The sequence below is a fragment of the Bos grunniens genome, chromosome 10, assembly GCF_055505025.1.
Source record: "Bos grunniens cultivar Pamir isolate PY7600 chromosome 10, Bosgru_T2T1.0, whole genome shotgun sequence".
Taxonomy (NCBI): Eukaryota; Metazoa; Chordata; class Mammalia; order Artiodactyla; family Bovidae; genus Bos; species Bos grunniens.
Window position 1 is genome coordinate 86,654,171 of NC_141174.1, and position 22,113 is coordinate 86,676,283.

At 43.2% G+C, this 22,113-nt stretch overlaps 1 long non-coding RNA gene and 1 pseudogene across 4 annotated transcripts in view; one reads left to right on the forward strand and one right to left on the reverse strand.

The window, feature by feature from the left end:
- LOC147365272 (uncharacterized) overlaps positions 1-21,686 on the reverse strand; it is a 35,477-nt gene extending 13,791 nt beyond the window's left edge. For 2 of the 4 annotated variants that reach the window (XR_015135331.1, XR_015135335.1), the window contains exons 1-2: positions 14,515-14,647; positions 4,328-4,442 (exon numbers count right to left, since the gene is read on the reverse strand). This is a non-coding gene — a long non-coding RNA (uncharacterized LOC147365272). Of the gene's footprint in view, positions 1-4,327; positions 4,443-14,377; positions 14,648-21,486 lie in introns of those variants that run through there. The other 2 variants (XR_015135334.1, XR_015135332.1) reach the window with 2 other exon arrangements.
- Positions 1,787-2,404, forward strand: LOC147365273 (large ribosomal subunit protein uL16-like; annotated as a pseudogene).
- Positions 21,687-22,113: the final 427 nt, after the last annotated feature.

The window sequence follows — 22,113 nt, forward strand, 5'->3', positions numbered from 1 at the left end:
AAAAAAAATTCCAATCCTCCAAATCATGGAGGCTATAAGAAAATGTCAGGAAAGTTAATGTCCTAACTATCTTGAACACTATCATGGGTTAAAAGACTTTAAAAAATCAACCATAACACAATGGATGTTCATGCCATTCCACCGTTCACTCACTGGAGGTGACAACCTGAGGCCACACTGTGGTCAAAGAGAAAGGTGGGATTATGTGTGGGTTATATGTTACCATCCTCATATTGAGCTTCCATGATAGCTCAGTGGGTAAAGAATCCGCCTGCAATGCAGGAGATCCAATTCAATTCCTGGGTTGGCAAGATCTGCTGGAGAAGGGATAGGTTACCCACTCCAGTGTTCTTGGGCTTCCCTTGTGGCTCAGTTGGTAAAGAATCTGCCTGCAATGCAAGAGACCTGGGTTTGATCCCTGGGTTGGGAAGATCTCCTGGAGAAGTATTCTGGCCTGGAGAATTCCATGGACTTTATAGTCCAAGGGGTCACAAAGAGTCAGACACGACTGAATGACTTTCACTTTCTTATCCTCACACTGGTGTGGTCTGACAGAGCCATATATAGGTACTTATGGTAGGATTCAAGCTTTGAAATCATGGTATATGTAATCAGAATTAATGTAGATTTTTGTCTATTATCCATTGCTACTTTAACAATAAAAGCAGTCCTTCTGAGGCTTAAAAGATAAATAATAAAAGAGCAAATAGATACAGAAATCTCATTAACTGATTACTTAGGATCATTTCTTTCAAACCACTGATAAATTAATTTGGAGCAAAGTTTAAATTGTTGTTTTGTTATGGTTTACATAGGTAATACACTCACATGGGTCAAAAATCAAACAAAGAAGTGTGCAATAAGAATACAATATTTAGAAATAAACCTACCTAAGGAGGCAAAAGACCTGTACCCCAAAAGACCCCAAATAGTCAAAATAATTCAGAGAAAGAATGGAGCTACAGCTAATTATGCTCCCTTACTTCAGAATATGCTACAAAGCTACACTCATCAAAACAGTATGGTAACTGGCACAAAAACAGACACAAAGATCAGTGGGACAGGATCGAAAGCCCAGAAATAACCCCACGTGCCTGTGGTCAGTTAATCTTTGACAAGCGAGGCAAGAATATATAATGGAGAAAAGACAGTCTCTTCAATAAATGGTACCGGAGAGACTGGGTAGCTACGTGTAAGATAATGAAATTAAGATATTCTTTAACACTTTATACAAAAATAAACTCAAAACGTATTAAATATCTAAGTATAAGATGGGATACCATAAAACTCCTAGGGGAAAACATAGGCAGAACACTCTTTGACATAAATACAGCCAACAGTTTTTCAGATCTGTCTCCTGGAGTAATGAAAAGTAAAAACAAACCAATGGGACCTAATTAAACTTAAACGCTTTTGCAGCAAAAGAAACTGTCAGTACAATAAAAGACAACCGAAACAATGGGAGAAAATATTTGCAAATGATGCAACTGACAGGGATTAATTTCCAAAGCAACCAAAGAGCTCATAGAGCTCAATGTCAAACAACCAAAAACAACCAAACAATCCGATCAAAAAATGGGCAGAAGACCTAAATAGACATGTCTCCAAAGAAGACATACAGATGGCCAACAAGCATGTGAAAAGATGCTCAATACTGCTATTTATAAGAGAAGTGAAAATCAAAACTACAGTGAGGTATCACCTCATACCAGGCAGAATAGCCATCATCAAAATGTTCACAAACACTCTTTCCCTTCAGAAGGCCACTGAAGATCCTGGTATTGCCATGGGCCGCCACCCCGCCCTGTATTACTGGTACTATAAGAACAAGCCATACCTCAAGTCCCACTTCTGCCGAGGTGTCCCTGATGCTAAGATCCACATCTTTGACTGGAGGCTAAAGAAGGCAAAGTGAATGAGTTCCCACTCTGTGGCCACATGGTATCAGATGAGTATGAGAAGCTCTCCTCTGATGCTCTGGAGGCTGCCCGTATTTGTGCCAACAAGAACATGGCACCAAAAAGTTACGGCAAAGGTAATTTTCACATCCAAGTGCAGCTTCCCCCCTTCCTCATCTGCATCAACAAGATGCTGTCCTGTGCTAGAGCTCATAGGCTCCAGACAGGTATGTGCTGTGACTCTGGAAAGCCCCAGGGCCCACACCAGCCAAGTCATAATGTCCATCCACAACAACCTGTAGAACAAGGAGCATGTGATTGAGGCCCTCCACAGGGCCAAGTTCAAGTTCCTTGGCCACCAGAAACCCACATGGCCAAGAAGTGGGGGTTTTACTGAGTTTAACGTGGATGAATCTGAAAACATGATAGCAGAAAAGCAGCTCACCCCAGAGGGCTGTGGGGTCGAACACAAGCCCCTGGACAAATGGTGGGCCCTGCACTCATGAAAGGCTTGGCAATGTCCCCTCCTTACTCATGCCCACCAGTGAATCCTACTTCCTTACCAAGAAAAAAAAAAAAAAATCCACAAACAAATGCTGGAGAGTGAAGTGAAAGTCGCTCAGTCGTGCCCAACTCTTTGCGACCCCATGGACTGTCCATAGAATTCTCCAGGCCAGAATACTGGAGTGGGTAGCCTTTCCCTTCTCCAGGGGATCTTCCCAACCCAGGGATCGAACCCAGGTCTCCTGCATTGCAGGTGTTTTCTTTCTCAGCTGAGCTATCAGGGAAGCCCTGTAAATGCTGGAGAGGGTGTGGAGAAAAGGAAACCCTCCTACACTGTTTGTGGGAATGTAAATTGGTACAGTCTGTATGGAAAACAGTGTGAGGCTTTCTTTAAAAACTAAAAACTGAGCTACCAAATGATCCAGCAATCCCACTTCTGGGCATATATCTGGAAAAGGCAAAAACTCTAATTTGAAAACACATTCACATATATAACATAGATAACTAATAAGGACCTGCTGTATAACACAGAAAACTCTACTTCATATTCCGTAATGACCTGCATGGGAAAAGAATCTAAGAAAGAATGGATATAATGTATAACTGATTCACTTGGCTGTACACCTAACACTAACACAGCATTGTAAATCAACTAGACTCCAATAAAATCTTTTTAAAAAATGAAAAAAAAAAACAGATGCACCCCAATGTTCATAGCAGCACTATTTACAATAGCCAAGACATGTAAGCAACCTCAATGTCCATCAACAGATAAATGGATAAAGGTATGGTACAATGAGATATTATTCAGCCATAAAAAATGAAATAATGCCATTTGCAGCAACATGGATCTATCTGGAGATTACCATCCTAAGTGAAGAGGAGAAAGAAAAAATATAAAATTTCATTTATATGAGTAATCTAAAAAAAGAATACAAGTAAACTCACTGATAATACAGAAATAGACTCACAGACATGGAAAAGAAATTTATGGTTACCAAAGGCTAACAAGGGGAAGGGATAAATTGGGAGCTTGGAATTAAAAGATACATACTACTATATATACAATAATAGACAACAAGGTTCTGTATAGCACAGGCAACTGTATTCAATATTTTGTCAGAGCCTATATGGAAAAGAATCTGAAAAAGAATGTATATGGAATTGCCGTGCTCTCCTCCAGGGAAGCTTCCTGATCCAGGGATTGAACCTTCGTCTCTTATATCTTCTGCATTAACAGGTGGGTTCTTTACCACTAGCACTACCTGGGGAGCCTGATGTTTATACACATACACACACACACACACACACACACACGTATATAAGAATTACTTTTCTGTACACCTGAAGCTAATGCAATATTGTAAATCAACTACACTTCAATTAAATGAAATTTAAAAATAAAAAAGGCATGCAGTAAAAACTTTCATTCCCATTGCATTCTCCAGTCACTCAGTTCCTATGTGTTACCTACCGATACACTTGTACTTTTTAAATTACTTCTAAGACGCCACTTTGTAAATATGGATGTATTATAACTTCCTCCCTTTTTACACAAAAGGTACCATTAAGAGCATGATCTCTAAAGCCAGACTGCCCATGTTCAAACCCCAGTTCTTCCACAAATCAGCTGTGTCTTTAAGCAAGCTTCATAACCCCTTAGTGTCTCAGTTTCCTCAACTGTATAATGAGGGTAACAGTGGCAGCTGTCTTCTACAGCTATTTGAGGATCAGATGAACAAATATATGTACAAAGCACTTAGGACGGGGCCTGGTGCGCAGTGAGCCATCTACATGTGATGGGGGTGCTGGCACCATGGAAGTTGCAGGATCAGAAGCCTAAGTGCACGGGCTCTGGAGTGAGACTGCCTGAGGTCAAATCTTAACTTCCTTATATGTGAAATGTAAAAAATAATAGTACTTACCCTCACAGGGTTGTTGTGAGATTGAAATAGACAGTGCCTCGCACTGGGTAAGCACGGCTGTATTTCATCAAATCCAAAATGCCATGTATTCTAAGGCACGTCATTATTTTATGGACTAGGAAAGGAAAAAAAAACATTCCAATTAAATTATGACACACCTTTGACTATAACACCTCCTCATTTCAAGTGCATCATGAAGTGAAAAAATGTACGTCTTAGAATTGATGAAATATGGGATACAAGTGTTAGCTATTACACTTTTATTTTCACTTAAAAATACATCTTGGATATCACTCTGTATCGGTACAAAGAGAGCCTCTCCTTTTTTTTTTAAGTGGCTATATAGTAATCCATTGTGTGGTTGAGCCATAAATTATTTAACCGATCTCCTATTAGTTTCCAGTCTATTGCTGTTACAAACAATACCACAATGAATAACCTTGCAGACATGTCATTTTGCAAGCCTGCTAGTCTATCTGTAGGATAAATTCCCGAATTGGCATTGCTGGGCCAAAGAGTACACGTATTTGCAATGTTGGCAGGTATTCTAAGCTCCAGTTTAAATGGCCTGGTTACTTCCAGCTAAGGAATCGTGGATTGAGGCCGTTTGAAAAGGATCAACCTCATGGAATGGGAGAGCAGGATGACAAGAGTCTCATTACACAGGAATGGGAGAAGGGAAATTTTTGTATGCTGCTGATGGCCACCTAAATGGGTCAGACTTTTTGAAAGACATTTTGGCTCTATCTTTTAAATTCTCATTCTGGAAAACTATCTCACTGAAATTCTAGCACAAGTTGCAAAAACATATGTAATAATTATAGCAAGAATGTGTGACATGGAGAAACAGTGCAAAACGCTTACTCTATAAACTCATCAAAATCTCACAGTGCTACAAGTCTGGGCTAATTCTTCCCATTCTACAGACACAGACAGTCGAGATGGAGGAGAAGGCTGCAGAGAGAGGACGGTACTCAGGCAGCCTGCTCCAAATCTGTGCTCTTAGCCTTATACAAGTAGACTCTTTGAAATAGTTTAAAAAAAAAAAAAAAAAGACATCTGAAAGTTCCAGAGTGATATAGTTAATATTATTGTGGTGGTGGTAGTGAATAAATTAGGAATTTGGGATTAACATTTATATATTACTACATATATAATAGGTAACCAACAAAGACTTACTGTATAGCACAGAGAACTATACTCAATATTTTGTAACAACCTACAAGTGGAAAGAATCTGAAAAAGAATATATAACTGGATTCACTTTGCTGTACGCCTGAAACTAATATAATATTATAAATCAGTTATACTTCAATAATATATATATTATAAATTTACACTTTAGGAAACTGTATAACCATGATAAAGAAGGAAGTAAACCTTTATACGGCAACCTTAACTCATGTCTACAAGGTACTATCTTAAAGAAATTAACACAGTCTGAGTACACTCCAGTAGATGCCTATAGTCATGTATCAATCTGACAGGTAGATAATAAAAGGTCTAGAACAGGATCTTGCGCTCGATGATCTGAGGGGGAGTTGAGGGAATAACAGAAAAAAGTGCGCAATAAACGTGACGTGCTTGAATCATCCTGAAACCACCCCTATCACCCCGTTTTGTCTTCCATAGAACTGGTCCCTGGTGCCAAAAATGTTGGGGACTGCTGGTCTAGAAGGAGAATTCAACAATTAAGGATATTTTCTCCAAATCCCCCTGATTATGAGCGAGTGGTAGAGATTTCACTTTGTATACTTCCAAATTATTTGAATCCTTTTACGGACCCTATTGTTACTAAGAGGTCATTTAACTCCAGACAAAATTGTTACTCATCCCTGCACCAATGTCATCAGAAACACCAAGAAATGTTTGGGTATAAAAGGCCACTACGGGCCCAGTGAGTTAAAAAGAAAAAAGAACCCACATTTAGGGAAATATAGCCCTGACCTGTGCAACGTAAGAGAGTCAGGTTCGATCCTTGGGTCGGGAAGTCACGACTTAGTGACTGAACAAGGACAATGACTTGGAAATGATTCAGCACAATCACCTACTGAAGTCACTTATCAAATACTGTGCTGTCGTGTGCTGTGCTCAGTCGCTCGGTTGTGTCTGACTGCAACCCCATGGACTGTTGTCCGCCAGACTTCTCTGTCCATGGGATTTTTTTTCCAGGCAAGAATACTGGAGTGGGTTGCCATTTCCTCCTCTGGGGGATCCTGGACCCAAGGATTGAACTGCATCTCATGTCTCCTGTATTGGCAGGCAGTCTTTACCACTGAGCTCACTGGGGAAGCCCTTATCAAATACTAATAGTCTTTAAATAACTAAAAGACAGTTTAATTTCCATTAGCACTTTTTGTATTGTTTCCTCCATTTTTTAAGTTCTTTTGACTCCCTAGAATCTTCCTGAGCTCACTGAATTTCTCTCTCACCAGATACCAATTAAAGTAAAATTTAAGATCTCTTACATCAGGATGTGCAACAGGGGGCGGGATGTGGGGTGTCTATGAATGATCCTAAAGGGATTTCTTTTTTTGAAAGGTCCAGTCTAGGCTGAGATGGTGAAGTAGGTCTGGGCACACAGAGCAAAGTCACTGATGATTTCAGGAGAGGGAATACCCTGGTGGCCCAGTGGTTGCTGCTGCTAAGTCGCTTCAGTTGTGTCCAACTCTGTGAGACCCCATAGACAGCAGCCCACCAGGCTCCCCCATCCCTGAGAATCTCCAGGCAAGAACACTGGAGTGGGTTGCCATTTCCTTCTCCAATGCATGATAGTGAAAAGTGAAAGTGAAGTCGCTCAGTCGTGTCCGACTCTTCACGACCCCATGGAGTGCAGGCTACCAGGCTCCTCCACCCATGGGAATGTCTAGGCAAGTGTACTGGAGGGGGTTGCCATTGCCTTCTCTGGGCCCAGTGGTTAGGGCTCTGCAATTCCTTGCATGAGTTTTATCCCTGGTTGGGGAGTTAAGATCCCACAAGGAGAGCAAGGCACAGCTGTCTAAAGTGGGAGGCAGTTTCACCCCAAGACAGCTCATGAGGGAACCCTGCCCTATCCACTCAGTCCCTCAATGATAGAGGTGGACAATGAGTTCACAGCTGCTCAAGAAAAGAGACTTGCTCTCAAGGAAGAAGGAGAATCACTGAAAAAAATGGCTTGATCTTTGGAGAAAGTCATTTGAAGTCATATAAAGGCAATTCTTAAGGAACTCTCAACTAGGAAAGCCAAGAAGAGGACTAAAGTTTCATCTTCTTTAAAGAGCTAGGCTTCCAAGGTTCTCAGCAGGAAGCATCTCTTCCAGCCCATCAGACCCTCTGAGGTCCAAGCTTTTCCGCTCACTTCAGGCTCTGGATAAGTTCCCATCAGAAAATCTTAATTTTTCATGCCTCTCTTCCATCACCCTTTTCATACTTCTTAAAGTGGTCAGCTCTCCTTCCTCTTAGCTTTTTTTTTGGTTAGATTTTTTTTTCCCCCTTTCATTCTCCTATTGAGAGTTTTCCTAGAAAACTTGAGGAAAAAAAAAATTGCCTTCTTTCTTGATCTAAAAATGTGATGTTCACTGTATCCTGGGAACCCTGTTTCACTGTCCTGTCACTCACTTTCCCATTATTATTCTGTCCTGGTATCTTGGAGGTGACTGGAAGGGGTTCCTGAATTTGTAAACTTCCTTCGTGTCCCGAAGTCAGAGGAATCCGCAGTCTCTGGCCACGGCTGGAGCCCCAAAGTTAGAAGTCATATTTATAGGCTTTACGGCAAAAAGGAACAGAATATACCTTCTTATTTGAGATCTTTCCCAGCACAGCTCATCCTCACTGGTGGAGATTTACCACTGATGCTTTGGAGTTTGTGTTTCCTTTCCTTTTTTCCTTACTTTCCTTATTTAACTAAAACATTGTCTTGGTTTTCTTCTGCTTCACAGCAGCACTCAAAATGTCTATTCTTTTCTGCTGTTCTTCCTTCATAATGAAAGCAGCGGGAGTGGGGTCAAATGTGGAGCCTGGAAGAAGCCTGCTTTCTGATTCTGCATCGTTTCAAGAAGACGCTTGCTAACGGGGCACCCCATCTCAGGGGCGGTTCCCACCTCTCTGCCTTGCTTCTTTCTCCACTGTCCTCGCTTCTCTCGCAAATCTCAGTATTCTACCCCAAGCCATTTGCCCTAGAAGCTCCCTGTGCTGCCACAGCAACATCTGCCTCCCATGCTTTCGACCGGAACTAAAGCACCACTTCCTGGTTGTGTCTTTATGTGAAATATACAACTTCCTGGATTGCATCACTTCCTGAAGTCCAGCATTTTATTGAACCAACAACTTCCCTATTCAATTTTGTCCTTGTCACTGCCTGACTTCAGTCCCTGGTTCAAAATTTAAGAGGGTGTTAAGTGTTCTTAACACAAACAAAGGGACATAAAGAAACTCTGAATGGTGAGGGATGCCTATTACCCTAGTGGCTGTGGTAAAGGTATCACAGCCTATATGTGTGTTCAAACTCATAAAATTATACACATGATCAATTATACACTTTATCAATTATGCCATAATGCTATGCTATGCTAAGTCACTTCAGTCGTGTCCAACTCCGTGAGACCCCATAGACGACAGCCCACCAGGCTCCCCCATCCCTGGGATTCTCCAGGCAAGAACACTGGAGTGGGTTGCCATTTCCTTCTCCAATGCATTAAAGTGAAAAGTGAAAGTGAAGTCGCTCAGTCGTGTCCGACCCTCAGTGACCCCATGGACTGCAGCCCTCCAGGCTCCTCCATCCATGGGATTTTCCAGACAAGAGTACTGGAGTGGAGTGCCATTGCCTTAATAGACCCTCTTTAAAATAACTCCAATCTTTTGTAATATTCTGCAATATCTAGGGTTTTTTCCCTATATTTCTCAACCAACTCCTGTTTTTTGGATTTGTGTGTGCACATACATACTCAGTCAAAGAAGGCAATGGCAACCCACTCCAGTACTCTTGCCTGGGAAATCCCATGGATGGAGGAGCCTGGTAGGCTGCAGTCCATGGGGTCACGAAGAGTCAGACACGACTGAGCGACTTAACTTTCACTTTTCACTTTCATTCACTGGAGAAGGAAATGGCAACCCACTCCAGTGTTCTTGCCTGGAGAATCCCAGGGATGGGGGAGCCTGGTGAGCTGCCGTCTATGGCGTCACACAGAGTTGGACACGACTGACGTGACTTAGCAGCAGCATACATACTCAGTGGGCAAAACTGAAGCATATCTCTGGTGGGTCAAAGGTTGGAGCTCTTGGGCTCCTGTGAAGGATTTGGGGGATACAAATACAGTGGTTAAATACAGTGATTACTAGTCACGTCAAATAGGTACCTGCCGTAGGCCTGAGATCATTTCCTTACGTCTTAGTCTTGCTATTTGCTGTAAGTGTTCTCTCAGTCTTGATTTCTGTATAAGATAGTTGGGCATAAAAATAGTTCCCATATTTTATCAGTGTTTTTTTTATCACTTAGAATTTTTCATTTTGTACTTATTGAAAGTGCTCTTTTAGACTTGTTTTTATCGTTCATCTGTCTTGTACACACATTAAAAAAAGAAAAATTGGTTGTGGCATCACTAAAACTCGTCCACATTTAGAGTCTAGCCCTTCTGAATCATCATTGCTGTCTGTTTTTCTGCATGAGGTTATCCTCTGCGCTCTGAGAAGTTGAAGAGATAGCTTTTCTTAAAAGGATACTTCACTAGTCAATAGTCTTTGGAATTTTCTTGTCAAGCACTGACACTAATTTTGCAAGTGCAGGCAATAAAACTACCTCAGGACTCCTGCCTGGCCAATATAATCATAAGACACATCTCAATATTGGAGAACTAAAATGGGAAACATGAGAGTTTTTGAACTGGAGTAGTATGGAATGTATTTTTCATCATGTGCTGTAATGATTCATAATCTGCATATTGTTTCTTCATAATGTTCTGTGATAAAGATCTTTTTTTTTTTTTTTTTAGGTTTGGAAACTCAACCTCAGAAAGATAAGGTAACCTATGAAAGCAATGGGAGGAAAGTTAGCACCGCTGTGTCTGACCAAGCCATCCCCTCTCTATGCTCCTGCCTCTTCCACCCTGCTCCATCTGTCTGACATTTCAAAGCCTCTTATTTTGCCTTGGAGGTTAACAGATCTTGGGGCACTCTGTTTCTCCAGGCCACACCAGTTTGGGGGGCAGAGGGTATAACAGCATCATAAATAACATGAATAAATCAATGTTGCTCTGACGCCTCTACCACAGAACTACAGAAATCCCAGAGGCTCTCATAGTCCTCCCGAATATCCAGGTGGGTCTCATATGCACTTCTCAGTTAGTCCCCAGGCCCTTAACTCAGTAGGCTGCCTATACCCCATTTGTCCTTCTGTGAGCCAAAGGTCACTGGCCAGAGCTGCCACAGTGAGGACCTCCCATCTACTCTAAATACCCTCCAAGTGGGACTCTAATTTTTGTTCCCTGTTCTCAGAACTGGGTCCTTGTACCAAGTTTGTGGTTTGGGTATCTCTCAAGAGAGGCTCTGACCTGACCTCTTTGGAAACTGATTCTCTTCACTTCAATCATTCTGTCTATGGCCTACCCACAACCCCCAACTTTCCAGACATGGTCAGATGCCCAGGAATTCACAGCTGTGGCAGCTTAAGGCTAAGCTCTAGATTGAAAGACCCCAAGACACAAGCCCCGTCTCCCTGTATTAGTTTTCTGTTGCTATGGTAACAAATCACCACAAATGTACTGGCTTAAAACAGCACACTTATTATCTCACATTTCTGTAGGTCAGAAATCCAAGAAGGCTTGGTTGAGTTCTCTGGTTGTGGTTTTTATAAGGCTGAAATTAAAGTGTCAGGACTAGGCTCTTGTCTGAAGGCTCTGGGGGAGAATCCACTTCCAGGCTCTTTCAGGTTGTTGATAGACGTCAGTTTCTTGAGGTTGTAGGACTGAGGTCCCTGTTTCCTTGCTCTCAGCTGGGGGCTGGTCTTCGGTTCTACACGCTGCCTTATTCCTTCTCATGCTTTCCATGTACCCTCTCCACCACCCCTACAGTAAGTCAGTTGCCTTCTCATGCTTTGAATCTCCAATGTCCTCATCTTCCTCCTCTGATTCCAGCAAGATAAAGTGCTCTAACTTTAAGGGCTCATGTGATTAGACTGGCCTCACCCAAGTAATACAGGACATCTCCCTATAATCATAAGATCCAAAACCTTGATTACATCTGTGAAGTTGCTTACCATGTAACAAAACATATTTATAGGTTTCAGGGATAAGTGCATGGTTATTTTTGGTGGGGGGCATGATTTGGCCTACCACACCCCTAATTAGTTTGGAATCTCCTTACAGAGTGGGGGCAGTAAACAACCCTAACCTTGCAGGCACCTAATAAATTCTGTTGCTCAGAGGACTTGGAGGCCTTTTGTCTAACAAAGAAGGTTAAAGAGAAGAGTTCAAATTCCAAAGAATTTAAAAAATTCTTTACTCAAAAATTTTAGGGGAAGAGATACTGCCTCCTCGTGGGAGGTAAATGCCTTTAAGTCTGTGGCTCTGGCTGGTGGCACTCCTAAAGCTTGGTGTGAGAAAGGCTGTGGATACTGTCTGCTGTTTCTGGGGTAGATAGAGCAGATGGCCAAGCTCCTGTTGGTGATCAGACTGGGCAGAGTGGGTTTATTCAGGGGCAGGAAGCTGGCCTCAGAGATGCCGGCTTTTCCCAGGCTGGCTTTCAGCCAGTCCCTTGGGAAATCTTGGACGGGGAGGCTGTGTGAAAACAAATTTACGTGCATTTGGTCAAGAACGCTTTGTGCTGGGGACTTAAACATTCTGAACCTCTCTGAGCCTCACAGAAACCCACCAGTAGCCTGTAGGGGCCCTATTTTACAACTGAGGAAACTCAGATTCTGAGAGGTTAAATGACATGCTCAAAGTCATGCAGTGAGGGCAAAGAGGCAGCACTAGAGCCTGCTCTTCTCTCATAGTTCAGCCTCTTTCTTCCATTCTGCAGGTGCTCCCTGGGGAGGTAAGGAGCCATGGTTTATCACCCATGTATTTGTTAGGGGAAACACACTGACTGAAACCACCCCCCATGGCCAGGCACCACAGTAGCTATTTGCATGAATTATTTTACAAAGGGAGGTCCTAGTAAGGAACACAGCAGTAATAAGTCACCACCAACCAGAAGAGCTCGGGAGAGGTGAAAAGGAGATGCCACGTGTCCTACCACCTCCCAGAATCCTTCTCACTGGCATCCATGGTAGCTGAGCAATGTGTGCACCACTAGGAAGGACCCTGAGTCAGAATGATTGGCCAAAGACAACCTAGAAGCTAATCCCAATTGCCTTAAAACCTGAGGCTTCAAGCCACCTGGCAGAGCAGTTCTCCTGGGTTCCCTTACCCTCCTGCTCTCCCTTCCTGGGCCTCACTTCCCAATAAAGCCTCCTGCTTTGTCAGCACGTGTCTCTCCTTGGACAATTCATTTCTGAGTGTTAGACAAGAGCCCACTCTCGTACCCTAGAGGGGGTTCCCCTTCCTGCAACATATTGGATGACTATGAAAGCGTCTTCATTTGTCATTCTAGTCCTAGGCTACCTTTTTCCTGACCACCTCAACCTTTTTTTTCCCCTGAGTTTCTACAATATCCATCCATTCATTCTGAACTCAACACGCTTAAGTACCTGTGACATACTAGGCATGATGTTGGGTGCTGGAAATGAAGGTGAACAAGACAGATCATTCAGTCCACCCATCAATGAGCCTTCAGAACTGTCTTCACTCTTGGAGAAGATAATTATATAAGTAACAGCTGTGAAGTGTGCTGAGCATTAGGGTGAGGAAATCAAGGATGTTGTGAGAGTAGCAGGGTGTAGGTTCTAACCTATTCTAGAGATAGGAAGAACCTCTCAGGAGGGATTATCAAAGTCAAGACCTGAAGAATAGGAAGAAATTAGCTAGATCAGGAGAGTTGGGCAGGAGCGATGCAAATGGAAGGAACATGGCCAGGAGGCAAAAGTACATGGAAAAATACTTTATGAAATCAGGAAAACTAAGTGAAATTGAGCAGGACCCTGTGGGGGCCCTTCCAAGTACAAATCCTTTCCATGGTTCCTGTTTCTTGTTTGTAGGAAATAGGCTTCATTCATCCTTCTAGACCTTCCCTCAGTTCCAAAGAGAAGATTCAAATAGTTATGAATCAGGGTTTGATCTCTGGGGTTGGGAAGATGCCCTGGAGAAGGGAAAGGCTACCCACTTCAGTGTTCTGCCTGGGCAATCCCAGGGACAGAGCAGCCTGGCTACAGTCCATAGCATCACAAAGAGTTGGACATGACGTAGCATTAAGCCATCACAGGGGAGGAAGGAAATACAGAAACAAGGGAGAAACAGTCAAGAAACATAGTGCAGCAATGGACTGGGTCCCAGCCCCTCCAGGGGGAATATACATAACAATATTTTTGAGTTCTTCTGCAGGAACTAAGACCCCCCGACTGAGGTGGAGGATGGAAATAACTTCAGGGTGAGCATAAGACTCCTGGAACACCACTCTCTTATCCCATCACCAACCAATAGGGGAAAGTCACACACCCTGTAGCCCTCACCCCAAGTTTGCTTATAAAAACTTCTCCTCAAAAACCATTAAGGAGTTTGGGGTTATTGAGCAGAGGCCACCCATTCTCTTTCCTTGGCCTTGTGATAAATTTGTCTCTGTTCCCAACTCCAACTTTTTGGTGTGTTTGGCCTGAGTGTGTATCGGGCAAATGAACTTGGGTTTGGTAACAAAAGCAAAACAAAAAGTATCCATCTGAGACATTTTGGACAACAACCAATTCTGCAACACCAGCTGGGTGTTCAACAATTCAATTTAATTGTGATGCAAACTACGCAAGAGTTAATGTACACCCCATAGCTTAAGCTCAGTCCCACAAAATAACCTCTATTTCAGATGCCAGCCGTAAGTTGTAAGCTGCACAAACCTCTCACCTACTGGCTATAAATAAGGGGCTCCCAGGACACCCTCCTTGGCTAGATCAGCTCACCAAACTCAAGAAGGCACTTTACTTACACTTACCAGTTGATCATAAAGGATACAAATCAACAGCCAGATAAGAAGTACACAGGGAGAGTTAAGGAAGGGTCCTGAGCAGAAGAACTTCTGTCTCCATGAAATTGGGGTGCACCACCCTCCTGGCACGTGGATGTGCTTACCAACTCCGAAGCTCTCAGGATCTTGCTGTTCAAGGGTTTTTACGGATTTCAACCTCCAGCGTTTCCTCCCCAGCTCCCAGAGGGCAGTTCTCACCATTTAATCACTCGGTCCTTCTGTTAAGCAGCCCCATCTGGAGGCTCTCTAGGGGCCCCGCCCTAAGTCACTTCTTTAGCATAAACTCAGGATAGAAAGGGATTCCTCATGAATAACAAAAGACATTCCTATCAGCACTGAAATCCCAAGGGTTTCAGGAGCACTGTGCCAGAAAAAAGCAGAGACCAGATATTTATTTAATAACATAGCAGTCTATAAGAAGCAGAGTTCTAGGCAGCAAATGGCAACAGCTGAGGCCCAGGGGATAAGAGGACCAGATCAAGAAAGATCTTGTTAATGAAGTTAAAGAATTCTACTTTTAGGGCAGTGGAGTGCCACTATGGATTGAAGTAGGGGAGTGATAAGGTGAGATTTATCATGTTATAAAGATGCTATTTGGAGAACTGATTATAGGGACAAAGCTGGAGTCAGAGAGACTAGTAAGGAAGATATTATGGTAATCCTGGTGGAGACAATGATGGTTTGGGGAGGCCAAGAAGATGGAAAGAAGTGGGTGGGGTCATGAGAAGGTTGAGCTGGATTGACTTTGATGTTGAATGCATTGTGATCTCTATCATTCTTTCAGAGATTGTGCTCTCCCTTACAACATTTATTTTTACATTTATTCCTCCTTTTTTATGTATACATTTTATTTATTTATGTTTGTGAACGTGCTGCACTCAATATGCCAGCAGATTTGGAAAACTCAGCAGTGGCCACAGGACTGGAAAAGGTCAGTTTTCATTCCGATCCCAAAGAAAGGCAATGCCAAAGAGTGCTCAAACTACCGCACAATTGCACTCATCTCACATGCTAGTAAAGTAATGCTCCAAATTCTCCAAGCCAGGCTTCAGCAATACATGAACCGTGAACTTCCTGATGTGCAAGCTGGTTTTAGAAAAGGCAGAGGAACCAGAGATCAAATCGCCAACATCACCTGGATCATGGAAAAAGCAAGAGAGTTCCAGAAAAACATCTATTTCTGCTTTATTGACTATGCCAAAGCCTTTGACTGTGTGGATCACAAGAAACTGTGGAAAATTCTGAAAGAGATGGGAATACCAGACCACCTGATCTGCCTCTTGAGAAATTTGTATGCAGGTCAGGAAGCAACAGTCAGAACTGGACATGGAACAACAGACTGGTTCCAAATAGGAAAAGGAGTACGTCAAGGCTGTATATTGTCACCCTGTTTATTTAACTTATATGCAGAGTACATCATGAGAAACGCTGGACTGGAAGAAACACAAGCTGGAATCAAGATTGCCGGGAGAAATATCAATAACCTCAGATATGCAGATCACACCACGCTTATGGCAGAAAGTGAAGAGGAACTCAAAAGCCTCTTAATGAAAGTGAAAGTGGAGAGTGAAAAAGTTGGCTTAAAGTTCAACATTCAGAAAACAAAAATCATGGCATCCGGTCCCATCACTTCATGGGAAATAGATGGGGAAACAGTGGAAACAGTGTCAGACTTTATTTTGGGGGGCTCCAAAATTACTGCAGATGGTGACTGCAGCCATGAAATTAAAAGACGCTTACTCCTTGGAAGGAAAGTTATGACCAACCTAGATAGCATATTGAAAAGCAGAGACATTACTTTGCCAAAAAAGGTTTGTCTAGTCAAGGCTATGGTTTTTCCAGTGGTCATGTATGGATGTGAGAGTTGGACTGTGAAGAAGGCTGAGCACTGAAGAATTGATGCTTTTGAACTGTGGTGTTGGAGAAGACTCTTGAGAGTCCCTTGGACTGCAAGGAGATCCAACCAGTCCATTCAGAAGGAGATCAGCCCTGGGATTTCTTTGGAAGGAATGATGCTGAAGCTGAAACTCCAGTACTTTGGCCACCTCATGCGAAGAGCTGACTCATTGGAAAAGACTCTGATGCTGGGAGGGATTGGGGGCAGGAGGAGAAGGGGGCGACAGAGGATGAAATGGCTGGATGGCATCACCAACTCAATGGAGGTGAGTCTCAGTGAACTCTGGGAGTTGGTGATAGACAGGGAGGCCTGGCGTGCTGCGATTCATGGGGTGGCAAAGAGTTGGACACGACTGAGTGACTGATCTGATCTTATCTGATTACATTTTAATTATTTATTTATTATCCATGCTGAGCAGGATGGGGATCTTAGTTCCCTGACCAGGGATGGCATCCATGCCCCCTGCAGTGGAAGAAAGTGAAGTGAAAGTGTTAGTTGCTCAGTCGTGTGACTCTTTGTGACCCCAAGGACTGTAACCCACCAGGCTTCTCTGTCCTTGGAATTCTCCAGGCAAGAATACTGGAGTGGATTGCCATTCATCTTCTTCAGGGGATCTTCCTGACCCCTGACCCCTGACCAGGGATTAAATCCTGGTCTCAGAATTGCAAGCAGATTCTTTACTGTCTGAGCCACCAGGGAAGCCTGAGTGGAGTCTTAACCAATGAACCATCAGTGATGTCCCTATTACATTTTTATTTACTTATTTTTACTTCTTTAATGTTGTTTGACTTTCCATGCATTCATATCTATGATTCCAACATTCCTTAGGATCTGAGATTATCTCTCATAGCTAATCAAAATGTAATTTTTTATTCTTTGGGCCTCAGTTTCCTTATTGTTAACATGCAGTTGAGAACCCAGGCTTTTCCTGCTTCATAGGGTTATTTTGAAGACCTAGCCTTCAATGAGATGATGATAAAGATGCTCTAAATAGCGTGCAGCTGCAATAGATGATTGTCAGAAAGGAGTTACGTATCTGTATTAGACTAGCACTGCCCACAGCGGCATATATTGGTCAGGATACAGTCAGAAAAGAGAAAAGCTGGTTTACTGTCTCTTGTATGTTTGATGCGTAAATTATGACTGAAGTTCAATCAATAATAGCCACATAATATTGACTTCAGCAAGAGAGAAGCCTGGAAAAATGTTTATTGTGATAATTGAGTTGGGTAGTCAAGGGTTTCTTGTGTCTACTGGGGTAATCCTGATGTAGGAAATAGAGGGACTTCAGGTTAGACATTTATATATATATATATACATATATTTATATATATCCTGTTTCCATTTCCTGAGACAAGCAATAGGTGGGTTCCAGTTGAGACATTTACAATCAGCCTCCTGCTTGCCCTCCAAAATGGAAGTAACAACAAAAACAGGGTAAATAGCCAGCATTTATCTCTTGTAAACACTTTAAGGTAATAGTCATGGCAAGGACAAAGAAGGACAAAAACCTGTTTGAATTGGAATTAAAAAGGATTAAGGGATCTCCCTCCCCCCTATTTTGGGACAAAGCAGACACTACACACGTGCAGAAAGGCTCCTTGTGGGTCAAAAGTCAAGGGATAATGTTAGGCCATAATAAGTCTTGCTCTTCCCAGAAGCCTTCACTTCAAGATCCATCTTTGTCCCCCAGGGGAGGGTTGCACGGTAGATCAGGTGTGAAAAAGGAAAACAGATGATTGGCCTGAAGGAAGACAAAGACCCGGAAGAACTGCCTTATATAAATGACTTAACAGCCTCTTTACTGCTCCTCCTCACTAGAGGGAACGCCCACACCCTTTCTCTCCAGTTGTGCATCTCTGCCTTTCTTGTTTCAACTGAATTTTCTCTCTGTGCTCTCCCACTTGTCGTTTGATGCTATATCTCTAACAATAAACTTTGTGCCTGCATTTACAGTTTCTGCTTCAGTGATAAATGCATTTTTCACTGGGTGCAAAGATCCAGGGGAAAATTACCTTCTAGCCTCTAGCCCTTGCTGGTTTTGGGGCTAGGATTTCTGGTTTTCCCAGGATCAATTCCTGGGCAGGGAATGAAGATCTTGCTTCATGCCACCTTTCACTGCTGCCTCTCTGAGATCAATCCTAACATCTCAACTGTACAAGTGATTGGCTTGAACCCCATCTCACAAGATAGGGAAAACCTAGGTCTTCTCCAAGATTTCTATGACTTCCCTGTGAAACAGGAGGTAGGGCACAACCTTTAAAAGAATGGCATAGACCAAGGAAGCAACATAAATTGTTTAGCGCAAAATAGGTCCAAGATGGCAGATGAGTCAATTTCCACTAGACCTTGAGCCTCAGTATACATTCACTGAAACACATCAGCAAGTTAAATGACACACCCACAGGCACCAAGATAGATCTAAGTCTGACCATAAAGGTCTTGAAATGGGCAGAGGCCCAATTCCTGGAAATCTCCACCCTTTCCGCCAAATAGCTGGAATAATCTTCCCATTCATTAGCCTGTGAAATTATCCACCCCTATAAAAACTAAAAAGACCCTGACGCTGGGAAAGATTGAAGGCAGGAGGAAAGGAGGACAACAGAGGGTGAGATCATTGGATGGCACCACCAACTCGATGGACATGAGTTTGAGCAAGCTTGACAGGGAAAACTGGCGTGCTGCAGTCCATGGGGTCGCAAACAGCTGGACACGACTGAACGACTGAACCGATAAAAACTGACAATCCCGTACTCTGATGCTGCTCTTGCCTTCTGAGATGGCCCACACTCTGTCTGTGGTCTATATTTCTCTCTAAATAAATCCACTTCTTACGTATCACTTTGTCTCTCACTGAGTTCTTTCTGCTCTGAGACATCAAGAACCTGAGCAGCATTAATTCCTGAGACCCAGTGTGCTCTCAGTTCAAAGTCCATGGGTTCAAGTCCCAATCTGAGTTGCAGTGTCACCTGGACTGATGTTTCTCAGTGTCACCTGACTCTAAATTTCTTTCTTTGCTGTCTGTGGACACACCTTTATCTCTATCCTAGAATTGCCCCCAAAGTTGAACACAGTCCCTACTCTGCTGCCCACTGGCCCTGTTCCCACAAGGCAGCTTTGGGTAACAGACATTTATTGGAGATTTGGAAGATAGATTACACTGGAGAGAGGACTGAATTGCAGGACTGCAGTCCAGAGATCTCTTTGTTCTTAAAAGTCTTCCCCAATTTTTTACAGACTAGGGCATTAGTCTCTGATCAGATTACTTGGTTTTCCTTTTACCTCTCTCTTTTGTTCTTCCTCATCCCCAAATTCTTCACTTTTTTTTTTTTTTTTGCCTCACCATGCAGCATGTGGGATCTTAGTTCCCCAACTAGGGATTGAACCCAAGCCCCTGCAGTGGAAGCATGGAATCCTAACCACTGGTCTGCCAGTGAATTCCTCCTGAATTTTTGTTCAATTCTTAGGCAGAGCTATTTAGCTATCTTTGTTTTTTCCTCCCCACCCATGTCCTTAGGGCCTCACCTTCTATCCCCAAGGGGCCTATCAAGGTATTTTCCTAAACAATGACACTTCCTTCCTGAAAAGGAACTCTGGTGCCAGCTGATAAAATAATGACTTCTCTTATCTGCTACAAGAATGACAAGGTTGCCAGATCATGTTTATTCTTCAGCTGGCAAATGGGGAAAGCAACCTGTCTGCATCCCTGGTAATTTAGGTTTGGACCCTTTATGTCATTTGATTTGATGCTCACAAGTTTGGGAGAAAGAGTAGGTAGCTCTGATTAGCTCACTTTATGATGGGAAAAAACAGCGTTTAGAAATGACAAGTGACTGGATGAATGCGCTTCTAGGCTCAATCTTGAACCCAGATCCAGCTCATTCAGTTGTCTTTCCCCTAAGAGTTTTCATGAAAATTGAAAATGTCCCTGGTTTATTAGCCAAGTAAGCTGTTTTGAGAATGAACTTGGTGTCCCTGCAAAGAAGGTCAAAAGACACATGGGTTATTTGACAGATAGGTTTTACATAAGTGCTGGAAGAAAAGATAAGCTGTCAGCAGATGCTCTTCTGTGCTAGGACTGAAATGTTAGCCTCCTCAAGATAACCATCTTCAGGCCGTTAGGAAAGACTAAGGCTACGGAGGAATCCAGCCAGATTGCTAGGTATGCGCCTCCTTCTCCCTGCCTTGGGTGCCTTGCCCTCTTCTCTCCCACCCCAACCCTATCCTTCTTCAAGCCCACTTCCCACTCCTCAGAATCCTCTGGGAAGCTATCCTGAACAGCCTCACACAGATGGAATCTTTCTTTCCTGGAAATCCCATTGGCAGCTACTCTCTGCTTTGCACCAATTAGTGTGTTCTAGATCAGTGGCTTCCAAACTTAGTTGATTTTGACCCGCAGTGAAAAACACATGTTTTCTCATTTCAGTACACTCCCCCTCCCCCAACACACAAAGCGATACACGCACTAGCGATGAACAAAGTTTCATGCACAGACGTGCTGTGCTAAGTCGCTTCAGTCATGTCCTACTCTGCGACCCCATGGGCTGTAGCCTGCAAGGCTCCTCTGTCCACAGGACTTCCCAGGCAAGAATACTAGAGTGGGTTGCCATTTCCTTCTCCGGGGGTCTTCCCCTTCCAGCTATTGAAACGGGGTCTCCCGCATTGTAGGCAGACTCTTTACTGTTTGAGCTGCCAGGGAAGCCCATCTTATTTCATAAGGTGCACACTAATATTTCCTTTCTGTTCTACTTAGTGCTTTCTTATTCTATGATACTAAAAAAAAAAAAAAAAAAGTGCTGGTTGTAACACATTAACTTGATTTCAAGACCCACTAAGAATAATCATTCCTTTGTGCATGAGTGCTAAGTCACTTCGGTCATGTCTGATTCTGAGCAGCTCTGTGGATTGTAGCCCAACAGGCTCCTCTGTCTATGGGATTCTCCAGGCAAGAATACTGGAGTGGGTTGCCGAGTCCTTCTCTAAGGGATCTTCCCGACTCAGGGATCGAATCCACATCTCCTCCTTCTCCTGCGTTGGCAGGCAGGTTGTTTACCACTAGCACCACCTGGGAAGCCCAATCATTCCTTTGATCTCTCTGCAATTCAGTGTGATATTTTATCGTATTCTGCAGCCTCCCTCCACCTCCTGATTCTCCATCTGGTTCTCCAGGTCAGCTCACCTGAGTACTCCCAGAAGTTCCTCACAGCCTCTTGCCCAACGTGTCTCTCTTTTCCATCCTCCTCATGGATTTTTCGAAATGCAAATTTCATCTGATCATTCTGATGCTTCTAAGGCTTTCCATTGCTTAAAACTGCCTCCCAAATAAATAGCCTGAGGAGAAGGCCCTTTGCAGACGGTCCCCTTGCCAGCCTTTTCCTTAGCTCCAGCAACTCAAGGCCCCCCTCAAGTCCGCTGTTTCCTGCCTCCGTGACTTTACACACACTGTTCCCTGACTGGAAGGCACCTCTCTCTCTTCTCTAGTGGAAAACTACTTTCACTTTAAGAACTCAGATTACTAGAAAGAAGGAAATCCTGTCATCTGTGACAACATGAATGGACCCTGAGTGCACTATGCTAGGTGAGATAAGCCAGACAAAGACAAATATTGTTTGTGGAATCAAAAAAAGCCAAATTTGTAGAAACAGAGACTAGAATGGTGGTTACCAGAATGTGGGGGCTGGGGGGGGGTGGAGGTGGGGTGGACAGGGGTTTTGGGAATGCTGGTCAAAGGGTACCAACTTGTAACTAGAAGATGGGGATCTCATGTACATCTAGTGATTATAGTTAATAATACTGTATCATGTAC